A 14,423-nucleotide genomic window follows, 5' to 3' on the forward strand; every position below is an offset into this window, starting at 1 on the left:
GGTAGAAAGTCTAGCGTTACTCCTCTAGGCTTGGTCCCATCCCCACTGTACCTTTCACCAGCTTGGAGAGGACATCCTTTGGCTTCTTTATCCATTGATACATTTCTTACTTTCAATAACTGGTGGGCAACAAATTCATCGACATTATGTCCCATACATCCAGGACAGTTTTTGACACTCTCTGAAAAAAAAAAGAATACAAACTGATATTCATTGCTTATCTATCATCTATCTATCTATCTATCTATCTATCTATCTATCTATCTATAAATTATAATTTTGCTAACATCTTAGAGGAACTGGGCATTTTAAAAGACCCAAGTACATATTTAAGGACAAAAGAATGCACTTCTAGTGGAATCTTTTATGGTAAGTTGCTACCAGAATAAACTGCAATATGGAGGGCTTTCTAAAATTGACTTAAGGAATCCCAAAGGTTTTTATTGTAGAATGCCTTTTGGTCAGTCTTGGCCCTCTTTATTATTTTAGGGCAAGTGGCATTCTAGATAATTTATGGTGCAGAGTGGGAAGACATTCTACTGTAACCAAATTTATAGGCGACTTCATCATGGAATTGGTCTGTTTAATTTAAGAAAATAGGTGTGAATGGTGATGGCCATAGTTTTAAGAACCAACGACTATTCCGCCAATAGGAGGCTTTGCCAAGAGCTGAAAAAGAAGCATTCCATCTGTCGTACATTTATGAATTGGTATAATAAATTGTTTCCCCCACTAAATATAAGTTGAAAAATTTCAAGCATATACTTTACCACATAAGGTTTCCCATATGGCAGTGGCTAAAACGAACTATACTATTTGGAGAATTTCTCTCATTGGCAGGGGTACTCTTGGCTTGCTTGATTTAGTATTTCCAGTAAGATTTTGCATTTAATATGTTTAATTCAAGGATAGCTTACTTTCATGCTAGGCTGTTTCTTTAGGATACTGGACTTCTGGAGGAAATGATTGTTTTTGTTTTTGATCTTAGAGTGTTCAGTTAACTTTTACTCATGCGCGCAGACTCAAATATACTCCTTACACTCGACGAGTTCAAACCAGCTGTTGATATGGTCAGTGTTTCCACTAGGAAGTGGTAACCTTAGGAACTAGGCAGTGAGTCCCCATCTGAGCCAAGATTCCAGGCGTTGGACATCTATGCAGCTTAACTTTGGTTAAGACCTTAAGATATCTACCGATTTCTCTAATTGGCATTCTGTACTCAAGAACAATTTTCACTATAGATTTCATATTTATACCACACCACTTGTGCTTCTAACCTCCTAATAGAAAAGCAAATGTGGTGTTTTTGGACTTCATTGTCTGTGATACTGAGGCCACTCTTCTTTCCCAGCCAGAGTCCAAAGCATATGGAGGGCATTACACCTGGACCCAGAGGTCAGCATCAGCTTCCTACTCAGTCTTCAGTGTAGTCGCAAGAAAGTGTTGATTTTAATCTTTCAAGTCCCTTGTTGTTCAGTTCCTTTAGACACCACATCTCTCCCTGTGTATCGCTGTGGAGATTAAAATCAGCTGCAGAGCATGGCTTGCTGGTCATAGTCCCAGGCGGGTTGTGGGCAGCCTGGAGGTAGGATCACTTTCTAAAGGACTTCCCTCCAAACCCTCAGTTTGTGTTAACGTTAAGAGCTATCTTTTGGAATTTGTAGGTCGAACCTCGAATGCTGTGTTACATATCTAAGTCTGTGGGACTATAATTAAGCACTGTTAAATTTTATGTTATTTGTTTCGAGAGAGTTCAGGATATCAAATCTATTTCTCGATGAATCAGAAAATAACAATCGTGCCAATTAAAAATAGAGCTAGCACGCATCTGTTTTGCATTCGCTAGTGTGGGATCTTTCTTCCTAGTGTTCTCTCACTCTGTTTTTCCTTTGAAACTCATTTTTAGTGTCTCTAGTGAAGGAATTTGTCCTTAATCCTTTGGGGACACTCTCAGACTCCAGGATTCACTGCTCCAAGTGCTAAAACACTGTGTTTGATTTCTTAATGTTTTATCAGTATCCGTTACTTATACATTTTACAGTGTGAAATAATTTTATGTTTTGTGTTGTACAAGGTTCAGGAGCTCTGGCTAACAGGAAACTCTTTCAATGGAACTGCTGCAGCCCAATAGACTGTGCCAACTCACAGGATGCCAGGCTGCAGGGGAAGTGCTGTGGAAGGAGAGATTACTCAAGGAACTGAGAGTGAGAAGTGATGTCTAGGTAGGAGTGGGTTCTACCTCCTTCCCTTCCCTCTCCCTCCTCCCCACCACTCTCCCTCTCTGATTTTTTTCTTTTCCTCACTCAGCCTGACTCCCTTCCAATCTCAAAAAATGCAGGGCATCATTAGGAGGGTGTCGGAGTAATCCAGAGGAACACGTCTGTATTCTTGTAAATATTAATTAAATGCATCTGTACAGATAAGTTCATTTCTGAGTTTTCAAAGTGAACTAACTTGTATATCTTACAATGTATGGCCGTCCTTGTTTCCATGAGTTATTTAGCTTTCCTGCCTTCTGGCTTTTGTGTAATGCTGCAGGATAGAAGGAACCCAGTAGATGTAGACCTGCCCACTCGTGCTTACAAAGCCCTGTTTGTCCAGTTGCACAAAATTGCTTCAGTTTTTTTTATATTACAAATTCACAGAGTACTTGCCAGCCCAATAGTGTTTGTGTGCTTTCTCTTTGATTTCTTCTGCTCTCTTTATATATTATTTTAAGTCATGTTCATCTTCCTGTGAGGAAATGCATTACCTAAGGCTGTAGGGAAGAAGATGGACCGGTGAGCAAGGAGGTCGAGCCACTCAACCCAAAGCAGGATCTTTCCAGAGCTAGGGAGTGGATAACAGTTCTGAGTGCCACAGAGGTGTCACATGAGACCAATGACAAGAATGCTCACTGCATTTCAGGAGGAGGATGAAAGAGAGGAGGGGGAGGACGGTCGGGGTTGGGGAGGAGGAGGACAGCTGTGTTTAGTCTTTGAGAAATGAAAACTGTTCTCCCAAAAGCAGCTAACCTTCCCAAATGCAGTTCCAACATTAATTGACCTTACTATTTTCAGGCAATCTTTAAGGGTATTGTGTTAAAACAAAACAAATATTTTATCTTTAATATGCTGTGAATTCTTTGAAAACTGTATTTCCCGGCATAAGTTTAGCATATATGCTTTTGTATTTTCTTGATTGGATTATCTGAATTGGGAAGATCCATCCTCCATCTGACCCATCCCTGGCTTCTGGTAGCAGCCCAGGTAAAAGAACATAAAGGAAGTTTTGTTTTTTGTTTCCTGTTTGCTCTCACTCTCAGACAAGTTCATTCATCCCATTGCCGAGGATTTCCTTCACTTCGGTTAGAACCTACTTCTTCGGGATTCCCATGTAGATGGAAGACCAGCTGCTCTCCGGAAATCATCCAGGACTCCAGCAAGTGTTGGGACTGATGATGTATCTGTCCTTGGGGACTGAACATGTGTTGATTCTTAGCCTCCCTAACTGTCTGTCTTCCTTCCTTCCGTCCTTCCTTCCTTCCTTCTTTCCTTCCTGTCTGTCTGTCTACCCCTGAACTTTGAACCTTCTTCAGGTCTTTAAAATGATATTGTTTGAAGAGGAGAACTCTGCCTTCTGGCCTACTCTAATGTACATTTTTAGACAGCTTCCAAGGGAAGGTCTCTGTTTCAATTGCCAAACAATTGTCATAAAGAAGGAAAATGAAGAAAAAAAACCCACTTGGCACCAAATATTAGACAAGGAAGATTGTAAGACTAGAGTCAGTCCATATGCAAGCTCTATGCAGGCAAATCTGTCCTCTCTGCAGGAAGGAATGCTGCATTCTGTATGATGTTTATTCTGAATGAATCTATTCAGGTTTTCTTCCATCTTCTTAACTAAATGAGAGCATCATTGGCTCTTATACTTCACCCCTCTACGGTGTCAAAGAAAACAGAATTTTACTGTCTGCTGGCCTTCTTGCTTTTTGACTTTGTGATTAGTCACAACTTCCTTAGCATCTTTCTAGGGTGGCTGCAATATTTCTATTTCTGTCCACAGAGTTTCACTCACACATTTTAAGATTTTTATGACCAGTTTTGTATGAACTTCACCAGATCCTGCTGTCTGAGTCTTTGAGGATGGCTATTTTCCTCTCACCATATTTTGGTGTAATAATCATCACCAAACTATCTCACTAAGTAACTTGTCATTTTATGAAGTTGCTATAATAATGCTCAGGTTATAATTATACCTACAGTTTCTTCTCTCTCCTCCTATTCTTATAGAGGGTTAGAGCCCCATTACACTACATGTTATCATGGTTTCTAAGACACTTCCCAACAGCAGCTGTTAGCTTTCTCAATCTTCTTTACTAGATGTCCAGCAATCAAATAGCACATCCAGAAAGGAGCTTAAAGGGACCAATGTTCTAGCAGCCTTTCTCCTATGTCCATTACCCCTTACACACTTGTCTGTGATGACCGTGTGTGTGTGCAATTTTTGCAATTCTTTATAAGTTCTAGACATTAGCTCTTGCTCTGAAGTATGTTTGCAATGATTTTCTTCTATCGGTTAAGCTACCGGCTCATTCTGCTAATTTTTTTTCTTTACACAAGCCTTTAATTTCATGTAGTCCCATTTGTTAATTCTTGGGGATGTCTCCTCTACTTTGGGGTCCTAGTCTGAGAGTTCTTGCCAATCCTATGTCCTAAAATAGTTTCTGTTAGCAGTTTCAGTATTTCTGGTTTTAGATTAAGCCCTTTCATCCTGTGGGTTTCTGTACAGAGTGAGAGAGGTAGTTTTAATTTCATTCTTCTGCAGGTAGACATCCAGTATTCCCAACATCATTTGTTGGAAAGGCTATCTTTTTCTCCAGTGCACATTTTTGGAATAGGTACTGTTAAGTTCTTGTCAACTTGACACAAACCTACACATACCTGGGAGTAGGGAACCTCGGTTGAGGAACTGCCTCAGTCAGATTGACCTCTGGGCATGTCTGTGTGGCATTTCTTGATTGTGAATTAATGCCAGTGGCACCAGACCATTGTGAGCTATGCCATCTCTGAGCAGATAGGCCTGGACTTCATATGAAAGGTATTGCGATTGAGCATGTGCTACCAAACCCAACCAGTATGTATTTTCATGTAAATCAGTATCTATGATTTAGTTTTTACTTAAATTGATACTCATTCTTGCTTGTCTACACAAAAAAGCAAAACCTTAATTTTTCCAATCATTAAAATGATTAAGAAAGAGTTAAGGTAATAAAAATCTTAAAAACAACAGCATACCACCTTATCATCTTGTTTGGCTTCCATATGGGAACCTACACCTTATCTTATTGTATCTTGTGTTGTTTTTGAGACCTGCTCTTTTCTAGAGAAGAAACAAAGGGGCAATGACTCTGAGGGAGAGGGGACATGGGGGTGGGACTAGGAGGAATGGAGGGAGGGGAAATAGTGGCTGAGATGTATTGTATGAGAGAAGAATATTTCAATAAAAAGAATACTACCCTAGTAATAGTCCCCTAGAGAACCAAATGATCCCAAAAGACTCTATAAAGCTATATAAACAGAAGTCAAAAGAAAGACCTTCCAAATCAAGACGGAATAATGCCTTCCAGCATGGTGTAAATGTCATTCAAAGACATTACAGCCGGAGAGAGGTACTGAGCACTCAGGTGGCCCTCCAGCCAATGCTCACTCACTCATATGCAACACATTGCACAGTCACAGCCTGGGGGCACAACAGAGATATAGCAAGCATACTAGAATAAAACTGCACCTAGATTTACTCCTTCTGCTGGTGTACAGGGTCCTACATTGGCCTGGGGAGAACAATGTGCTAAGAAACATTACTGAGAATCTAATGAACAGGCAGGGGTACTGGTCTTGGGTTGCATCTCTTGAGGAACTTAAAGGAGGGAAACAGAAAATTGAAGAAAATAAGAGGAGAGAGGTACCAGGTCTTTGATGGTTCTAGATAGAAAGAATGACTGTGCCAACCCAATATTAAGATGCCTGGGAAACATACGTGGTTTGTCTTTATTTTGATAAGAGAAACTAACTTTGCCTTGATGCAAAGATCTCTTCATGATTGCTTTTTCCTTCTACATAAGTATCTAGGCAAAGCCTTACTGTGTACCCTAAAACTAAGGGAAATAAACATATAACTAAACTTTACCAGTAGTTGGTATTTCAGTGTGCTCAGTAGAGCAAATTGTCCTCAAAAACTGTCTTCCAGTTCTTTCCTATTCTTGGAGCTGGACATAACAAATAAAAAGTATTCTAAGCAAGGCATGTGCTTCTTGACTGGTGGCCATTTCTGCCACAAAGCAGGCCCCCTTCACACCTGCCACCGGGGAACACAGTTCCTTAAGCCTCTCTCTCCTGTCAACACTGTCCCCAAGTGAGATATCATTGGCAGCTCAGCAGTTGGTGTCACCAATACTGGGGCCCTTCCCTTTGGAATTTCTACCAGAGAAGTGACAGCTGAGAAGAAGGCAGGTGTCTGAGGCGTCCCTGAAAGAAACCTGCCCCTGCTAACCTGCAGAGGAGATTCATGGTGGGCAGAGAAGAGGGGTGGGCAAAGCAGAATCTTAAATGAACATTCCTTAGACGTTAGAAAAGTTTCTTCAGGGAAGTGGGAGCTGACCCACAGGAGGAGGAAAAAAGAACAATTCTTTTTAATGTTTTGTTATAAATTAAGGATAGATAGCAAGCCTTTCGTGACCTAGTTAAAACAAATTAAAGAATGCAGAAAAGGCAATGTGAAGAGAATACAGTAAATACTGTGATATCCTGTGAGCTTCCTTTGAAACAATATGGCATCCATTCTTGAGTTTCCTCGTCTGGATGTCACACCCAGAGTCAGTCGTTCTCTGACCCATCTATGTTTTATTGCTAAAATGACAGTACTAAGTAATATTTACCCAGAACTCTGTGCATACACATAATCACATCATAACTTCCAAATCTTAAATGGAAATCATTATTATTGTTTATGGGTTAACCAAAGCAAAGGGGTTATCTAACATAAGATCTGAACACAAGCTCTTGGCATCTAAGATGTGAGACACCTTCCCCCACACAATGTAAAAGACCACACCAAGCAAGATAGGCATCCACACCTTTAGAAAGTGCACATGGAGGACAAGGTAGGAGGAGTCTGACTTACATGCCCTTCAGCCACCAGCTAAATAGTGAGCCCAGAATTCTACTGTGTCCCTAATACTGATGAGGTGCTTCAGAGAGAAGAGAAAGAATTTGAGACATAGATGATTCACACACACACACACAACAACACACACACACACAGAAGAGAGAGAGAGAGAGAGAGAGAGAGAGAGAGAGAGAGAGAGAGAGAGAGAGAGATCTGTTTATTGTTGGCTAGGATAGTCACCAAAGCTTTTCTAAAGGGGACAGAACTTGCTTTAAGGAATACTAAATGGAAGATGAGAACAACTCAATGGAGAATCATCAGTGTGAACAAAAATGTAGGTAGAATGATAAGCCATGTGGTTGTAGAAGAGATGAGGAGGGTGGGAAGATCCTCATTTTCTGAGATCAGCTTAACTGGAATAGAGTATATGTGTTAGAAGAGGAAGGGGCAAGAAGAAAATGGAAGGAGAGAATAGAAGGAAAGAAACAGAACCTCATCCTGCATCTTCTGTGTGTTAGCTGCTAAGTATAGGCAGACATATCTTCCCTACGGAGCTTGGGAAGGTAGACTCCAGATAGCAGCAACAGAAATATTATAGAGTCTTAAGTAGGTGTAAAAAAGTCGAAAGCCTGTTTGTAGGTAGATATAGGCACAGGCTGGATAGGCAGAAATGAAACAGAGCCCCTACCCCTTCCCAGCAAGGAGGTTATTGGAACAGTGTCTATGTCTGGTATAGTATGATAATGCATGGTATTCTGAAAGGAATCTATTATAGCTCTGCTTTGGTTCAAATTACGATTCTGCCATTTGATCAGAGTGGAGCACTGGGTGAGCTTCTCTATGCTTCAGTTTCCTCCTACATCAAACAAGGACAATTACAGCATTGCTCTCATGCAATGGCTTTGATGGTCACTGAAACAGCGCTGGCTCTGTAGTTAATGCAAGGCTCTTACATCCACCAATGGGAGAGTGCGTACTTACGAACTGCATGGGTGTTGATTGTTTAGCTTTACTTTGTCTCTTCATACCGATGAACTTAGTATAGCCAACGCACAATTTCATAGACTATAAGTGTGTTTCATCCCTAAGTTCATCTGAGACACAGAAAGTTCCATTAGGTTATTGTCCTGAATTCAAAATCCTGATTACCATATATATATATATTACCATATATATATATATATTATCCTGATTACCAAATATATATATATATTTGTAGAGAGGGCATCTTTAAACTATTGTCTTTCAGATATAAATTTCTAAATCTTTTTGTTCAACTAACTCTATGTACTGTAAGAAGTGCAGTGAATGAATGCAGGTAGAAGTATAAGGAAACACCAGGAAACTCCAACATAGAAGCTGCATGGTGGCTTCTGTACAGCTGCAAAGGGGGATGGGAGTGCTATTTTGAGAGGTGTAGTAGAAAAGGAGGATCTGAGTGTCCCTGAAAGAAGCTGGAAAATGAAAGTCACAACCCCGTTAGAGCAGGGGCAGCCTCGGTTAGGTACAAGATGACAGAAGTCTTGTCTGCTCTACAAACAGGCAGACATTTACAACCTTTGACATCTTCTCTGACTGTGTTTAATTTCCCTTCCTTCCTTTTCTTTCTCTTATTCATCCAATAAACCCTTTGATCTTTGCTTTGTTTTCAATGTTGTAAACTCCAGGGATACAAAGTTATGTAAAATCTACTTTCAGTAATGGTTGGGTCTGGTAGTGATGGACACTAACTCAATAGACAATCACGTTATGATGTGGTCAGTTCTTGAGCCCTGCAAGAGGACCGATAATTACTAATGTCTTCTAATAGAGTAGTCGGTGGTGAGAGACACAGTGTGCCTCTAAGCAAGAGGAGTCTCAAGCTGAGTAAAGTCTTCATTGGAGGTAGCTGGAGATGTGAAGGGGACTCTACAAGACGTTTCACCTGAGCAGGAGGGCTGGGCATCAGAGAGAGGTTCAAGCCTGAAATGCCAGGAAGAGCATGTGTCAGGTTTTTGAATGCGACCGAGGTGCATTGTGCAGAAAGAGAGCTCACTCTAGTTCTCATTTTCTAGGTTTCCATCCATGGCCAATTGGCTTGTTGCTTTGGAGCCTATGAAAAGGCATGGAGGACATTGGTGGACAAAGTTACCCATCTCCTTGTTAGGAAGCAAAGAAAGATTATGAAAGACCAAGGGATGCACAGTCTCCTTTGGGGACACGCCCTCGGAAAGCTCTCCTTGGTCTTTGCTCTTAAAGTTTCATATAATGCTAAAGAATGAAAATGATCCTTTAATGAGGGGGAAGGACAGCATAACACAAGGAGTGAAAATGACCCTTTAACCCTGGGGCGTGGGGAGCAGCCCAGATATAAGCAAAAGCAGTGAAGAGTCACTTATGTTCTTCCAGAAAGCTATGGAACTACATCTTACCCTTGAGAGGCACAGACAGGAACTGATTTCAGCCAACAAACACCATCATAACCATTTCTGTTGACTGTGTGATCCCAGCCAAGGGACCTTCATGAGCCCAATTTCTGAAGTCTGTACGAGAAAATGCCTTGCTGAGTACTGTAACATCTAGAAAACTTTACAGCACATTTATAGTGGGCCTGAAGTTTATAGTTCCAGGATATATGGCTCCCAAAACAAAGAACCATTTCTTTATAAGCCAGAAAGAATGTTGCCTGTAGAAGAAAGGGTGTCATGAAATTGTAGGTCTGTGACACTCTGAATGTCACCTCTTGACTTTTTGGTTGTTCACTCATGTAGTTGAATATATAACCCTCACGAAACTAAACCAAGAGAGTGTTTGTATTTCTTTTTATTTATTCACTCATTTATATTTACCATTCACTTCCACTTTAAGACAGCACCTTCTTTTTACTGCCTGGACTGGTTTCAAACTGACAACCCTCCTGCCTCAGCCTCCTGAGTGCTGGGATTACAGAAGGGCACTACCATGGGATGGTTAGTGCTTGTCATAGATAATCCCTTTCTCTTCTTCCCTCTACCTTTCATCCTTTCCTCCTCTCTATATTGGTTTCTTCTTTGAGCTTTGGGCTTTTGTATGGCAACACTCTAATTCATGAATCAGGGAAGGACTGTCATCCCTGAAGAAGACACGAGCAGTGAATGGCAAACCATCACATCAGGTCCAACATCTGCAGGTTGCTGGGGACCAGAAGATGGGCACTGACTGGCGTGCCTGCTAGGGAGCCTGGCAAGTGTGTGTACATAGCACTTCTGGGGCCATGACCTTAACATGATGCCTGCCGAGCTGCTGCCTGAATGCCTATGCGGGTGTAGTTCAAATTCAAGGCCTAAGCCTAGGAAAGGTATTACCACAAGCTTCCACACAAAGTCTAAAACAGCAAATGTTGCCTCTGAGGAAAGCTTGAGGACTGGAGACGAGGATCCAGGGAAGAAAGAGGGAAAAGAAAAGTGGTGCCCATGTAAAGAATTCATTAGAGGAAAACCATGTTGTAATCCCTTTTGTGATGAAGATGAGGGCAGGTTCTGGTGCCACTCAGTGCCCTATGGTTATATTCCTAACCCCATGTCATTCCCCATGCAGGCTGCATTCTTTACCTTACTTGAATGAAGTTCTGTCTCCCATTCTTCCTGTTACAAATTCATACTGTACCCCCTTGTACCCTGACAGCAGGGAAGACTGAAGAAGGGGGTTGACTTTGTGTTTGCATCTACAGCTGGACAGACAGAAGGACTGAGAGCCTGGTTGACTTGTTTGGTAAAGAAAGGACGGTTGAGAAGACTCAGAGCCATATGTAGCTTTACCTCTTGGAATGTCTTGTTTTCTGTCATTCTTGGAGATTGCTATATTCATCTTTGTGGTTTTTAAGTGTTTAGAAAAACACTAGAAACATCTTTAGATGTCTAGGAATGATGCCCCTTAGAAGAACAAAACAAGCTTGATATAGCTGTCTCCTGAGAGGCTCTGCCAGAGCCTGACAAATATAGAGGCAAATGCTAGCAGCCAACCATTGAACTGAGAATGGGGTCCTCATTGGAGGAATTAGAGAAAGGATTGAAGGAGCTGAAGGGGTTTGTAACCCCTAAGAACAACAATACCAATCAACCAGAGCTTCCAGGGACTAAACCACTACCCAAAGAGTACAGATGGACAGACCCACGGCTCCAGCTACATATGTAGCAGAGGATGGCCTTGTTGGGCACCAATGGAAGGAGAAGCCCTTGGTTCTGCCAAGGCTGGACCCCACCAGTGTAGGGGAATGTCAGGGTAAGGAGGTGGGAAGGGGTGGGTAGATGGATGGGGGAACACCCTCATGCAGAAAGGAGCAGGGGATGGGATAGGGGGTTTATAGACAGGAAACCAGAAAAGGGGATAACATTTGAAATGTAAATAAAAAAATCCAATAAAAAAAGAAGAACAAAACAAAAATAACAACAAAACCCACAAGAGTATGCTTTAAAACTTAAAGCATGGAGGAAGTGTGCCTGCTGGAGTTGGAGGCTGTAGTTGGAGGTCCTGGATCTGCTCTGTATTTGCTCTGCATTTCCAGAGGTTTAAACAAGAAAACTGTACTCGAGGAAAGGGAGAATTACTTGTCTATCAATACCTCCAGGCCACAGGAAGACTGAGCTTGTCCTCTGTGGAAATGTGTTTTCACACATTCACAAAATGCTGCAGTGTAGCCTCAGGAGGAAGAGGAAACTATTCTAGGCCAAAAGAAACACACTTTTCAAAGGTACTGGGGTAGGGGATTTCTTTCTGTCTGAATTGTGATACAGAGTACATCTACTCTACATCAGAGAAATAGGCCAGCATGGTAAGCAGGACCCGTGCTCAGCTCTTGAAATAGCTTATAAGTTCTGTCAGTGTCTTTGAACTTTTTCCTTAATGGGTCTTCATTAGGGAACTATACTGAAACCTGCCTTTTCTTCTATATGTATGCACACATGCATGACTGTGTGTGCATGTGTTCATGTAGAGGCCTGAGGACAACTTTGGGTTTTGGTCCAAAGGAGCTAATCTATTTTGGTTTTTGAGACAGAGTCTCTCCCTTGTCTTGAGCTTGCCTAATAGGCCATGCTGTCTCACCAGTGAGATTTGGGGATCCTCATGTGTTTGTGTCCCAGTGCAGAATTACACTTATGTGCTATCAAGGGAAGATAGATACCTACAGAAATGCCTGCTGTTTGTGGGAATCATCAGAGACATTGACCTGTAGGAAAAGATATGTCATTCGTCTATCAGTAATAAAGAAAGCAAAGATGGTAGTTAAAATGGCCCAGGAAAGTAGGCAGTGAAAAGGTCTAGGGGCACTTGAGAGCCCCTTGCCAGCTTTCAGCAAAGCCACATTGTAGTCTTTGCTGATGTAGGTGGCAGGGTAGGGAGGTGGTGGTGTAAGTTAGAGTGAGGCGTCTTTCCCATAATGTGTAAAAGGTGATTTTTGCACATTGGCAAAAGAATTCACCCTTTTAGACCAAAGTAGAGTTAAACAAGTTTACTTAATGTACCACAAAGAACGCAGAGGGTATGGAAGCAACATGAGCACCTATAAATGGTGATGGACTATGGAGTTCTTCAGTTCGGAGGCATCCGGTCCTTGTTCGGTTAGGATAAGCCACTGTGAGTATAGTTTTCTGTGGTACGAGTGAGTGCAGCTCTGTGGCATTGGGCTGTGATCAATTTTAATTGTCCCACTTTCACTATGTAGGTGGCAGGGCCTGCTTTTCCTATTCCTGGAACACTTGCTGGTCTGGGTTTGGATTTGGGTGCCGTTCTTTTTCTGGTCCCTCTGTTGTGACCTACCCTCCACATGGTGAATTTCCAAAAATCACAGAAGAATTTGGGAGCATTTGTGCTTATAAAGCCTGCAGCTGGTCACCCTGTCTGCGATCCCTCTGGCTTCAGGAAGCTTAGGGCTGCTCATCCCCAAGGACAGTGGGAAGCTGGGTAGATTCAAGTTTCTCTTTCTAAGTTACAAGGGGGAAAATATCCATGACTTTTTGGATGCCCCTGTCTAAATGTTCACACTTGAGGGAAAATTGCCTTCTCCAGGAAGTAAGTAATAAATCTCTCTCACCAATGGAAGTCCCTAGCATCCTGAAACAACAGCATCCTGAAAGGAGAAGAAGGAAGCATTCCTTCTCTCCGTGGATTCCTTCTCTCCAAACACGGGCCCCCATCAGACTAGAGAGCACCATCAGGCAGGCATCTAAAACGTTTCTGCAGAAACATAATTGGCAGTGGCTGAATGGCTGTGGAAAACTGCCCATGGTGAGAGAATGTTTAGTCAGGGTCACTCCTGGAGAGACTCGGCTTCTGAGGCAGGTTGAAGGAGCAGCTCAGGGAAGGTGTGACAGATGTGGCTGGTGCTTGGTGCGAGGAGGGCGGAGCTAGTGGTGCGGTTGTGAGGATTCGCCGAGGTGCTTTATTCAACGGATTTCCAACACCCATTAACAGTTTGCAATTGTTTGTGATGGAAATAATCTTGCTAGTGATTGAAATATAAATGACCACCGATAGATATAATTGGGCTGATTATAGTAGAAAACTTGTAGCAGCTGAAACAAATTTCCAAAGGGTAGTATAAATTAGCAGAGGATAACAAGAGCTCATTATGTACAGAGAGTCAGGAACATTCTAGAATCATGCCACTTTCAGTTGATTGAGGCAGTTACATTTAATTTCGGCCAACACACTAGCTCATTTGGCGTTCTGTGGCATATAGTTTGTTGGATTAATACACGCTCACCCCAAGTAGGAGTACCTCAAACTTAAGGGAAAGACTATAAATAAATAAGAACATCTGGTGGAGGAATCGAAGCAGATGTATGGATTGGGGTACTTCAGACAACAGGTCCTTACCATCTCAGTGACTGGCCGGTGCTGTGTGATATGAACATCTTATAGAGAGGAAATTAATTGTGCAGACACGTCAGAAGATATCCTTGAAGCGTTTGTCATTTGCAGTTACAATAGTATTTATGCTAATGCTTAGACTGACAAAGCGGTCCATAAAATGTGCACTTGCACACAGTCTGTTTGTTGGAGAATGCTTTGCTGAAATATGGCAACAACAGTATCTCCTAAACTTCTCACGTAGAGGTGCACATACGGGATAGCTCATTCTTCCCCAAACACAGATTCCCTGACGTAACGGAATGGCCTCTGATCCTGCCATCATGCGCACAGGGCTATCTGTCAGGGTCTGCAGCAGCATTGGGGTGATCGTGTGACACGCCAATTGTTAAAGCAGGGCAGCAGTGACATGGTCTTAGTCCAGAATAGTTCTGTCCAATGTCACATGA

Source organism: Rattus rattus, chromosome 3 (assembly GCF_011064425.1).
Source record: "Rattus rattus isolate New Zealand chromosome 3, Rrattus_CSIRO_v1, whole genome shotgun sequence".
Classification (NCBI taxonomy): Eukaryota; Metazoa; Chordata; class Mammalia; order Rodentia; family Muridae; genus Rattus; species Rattus rattus.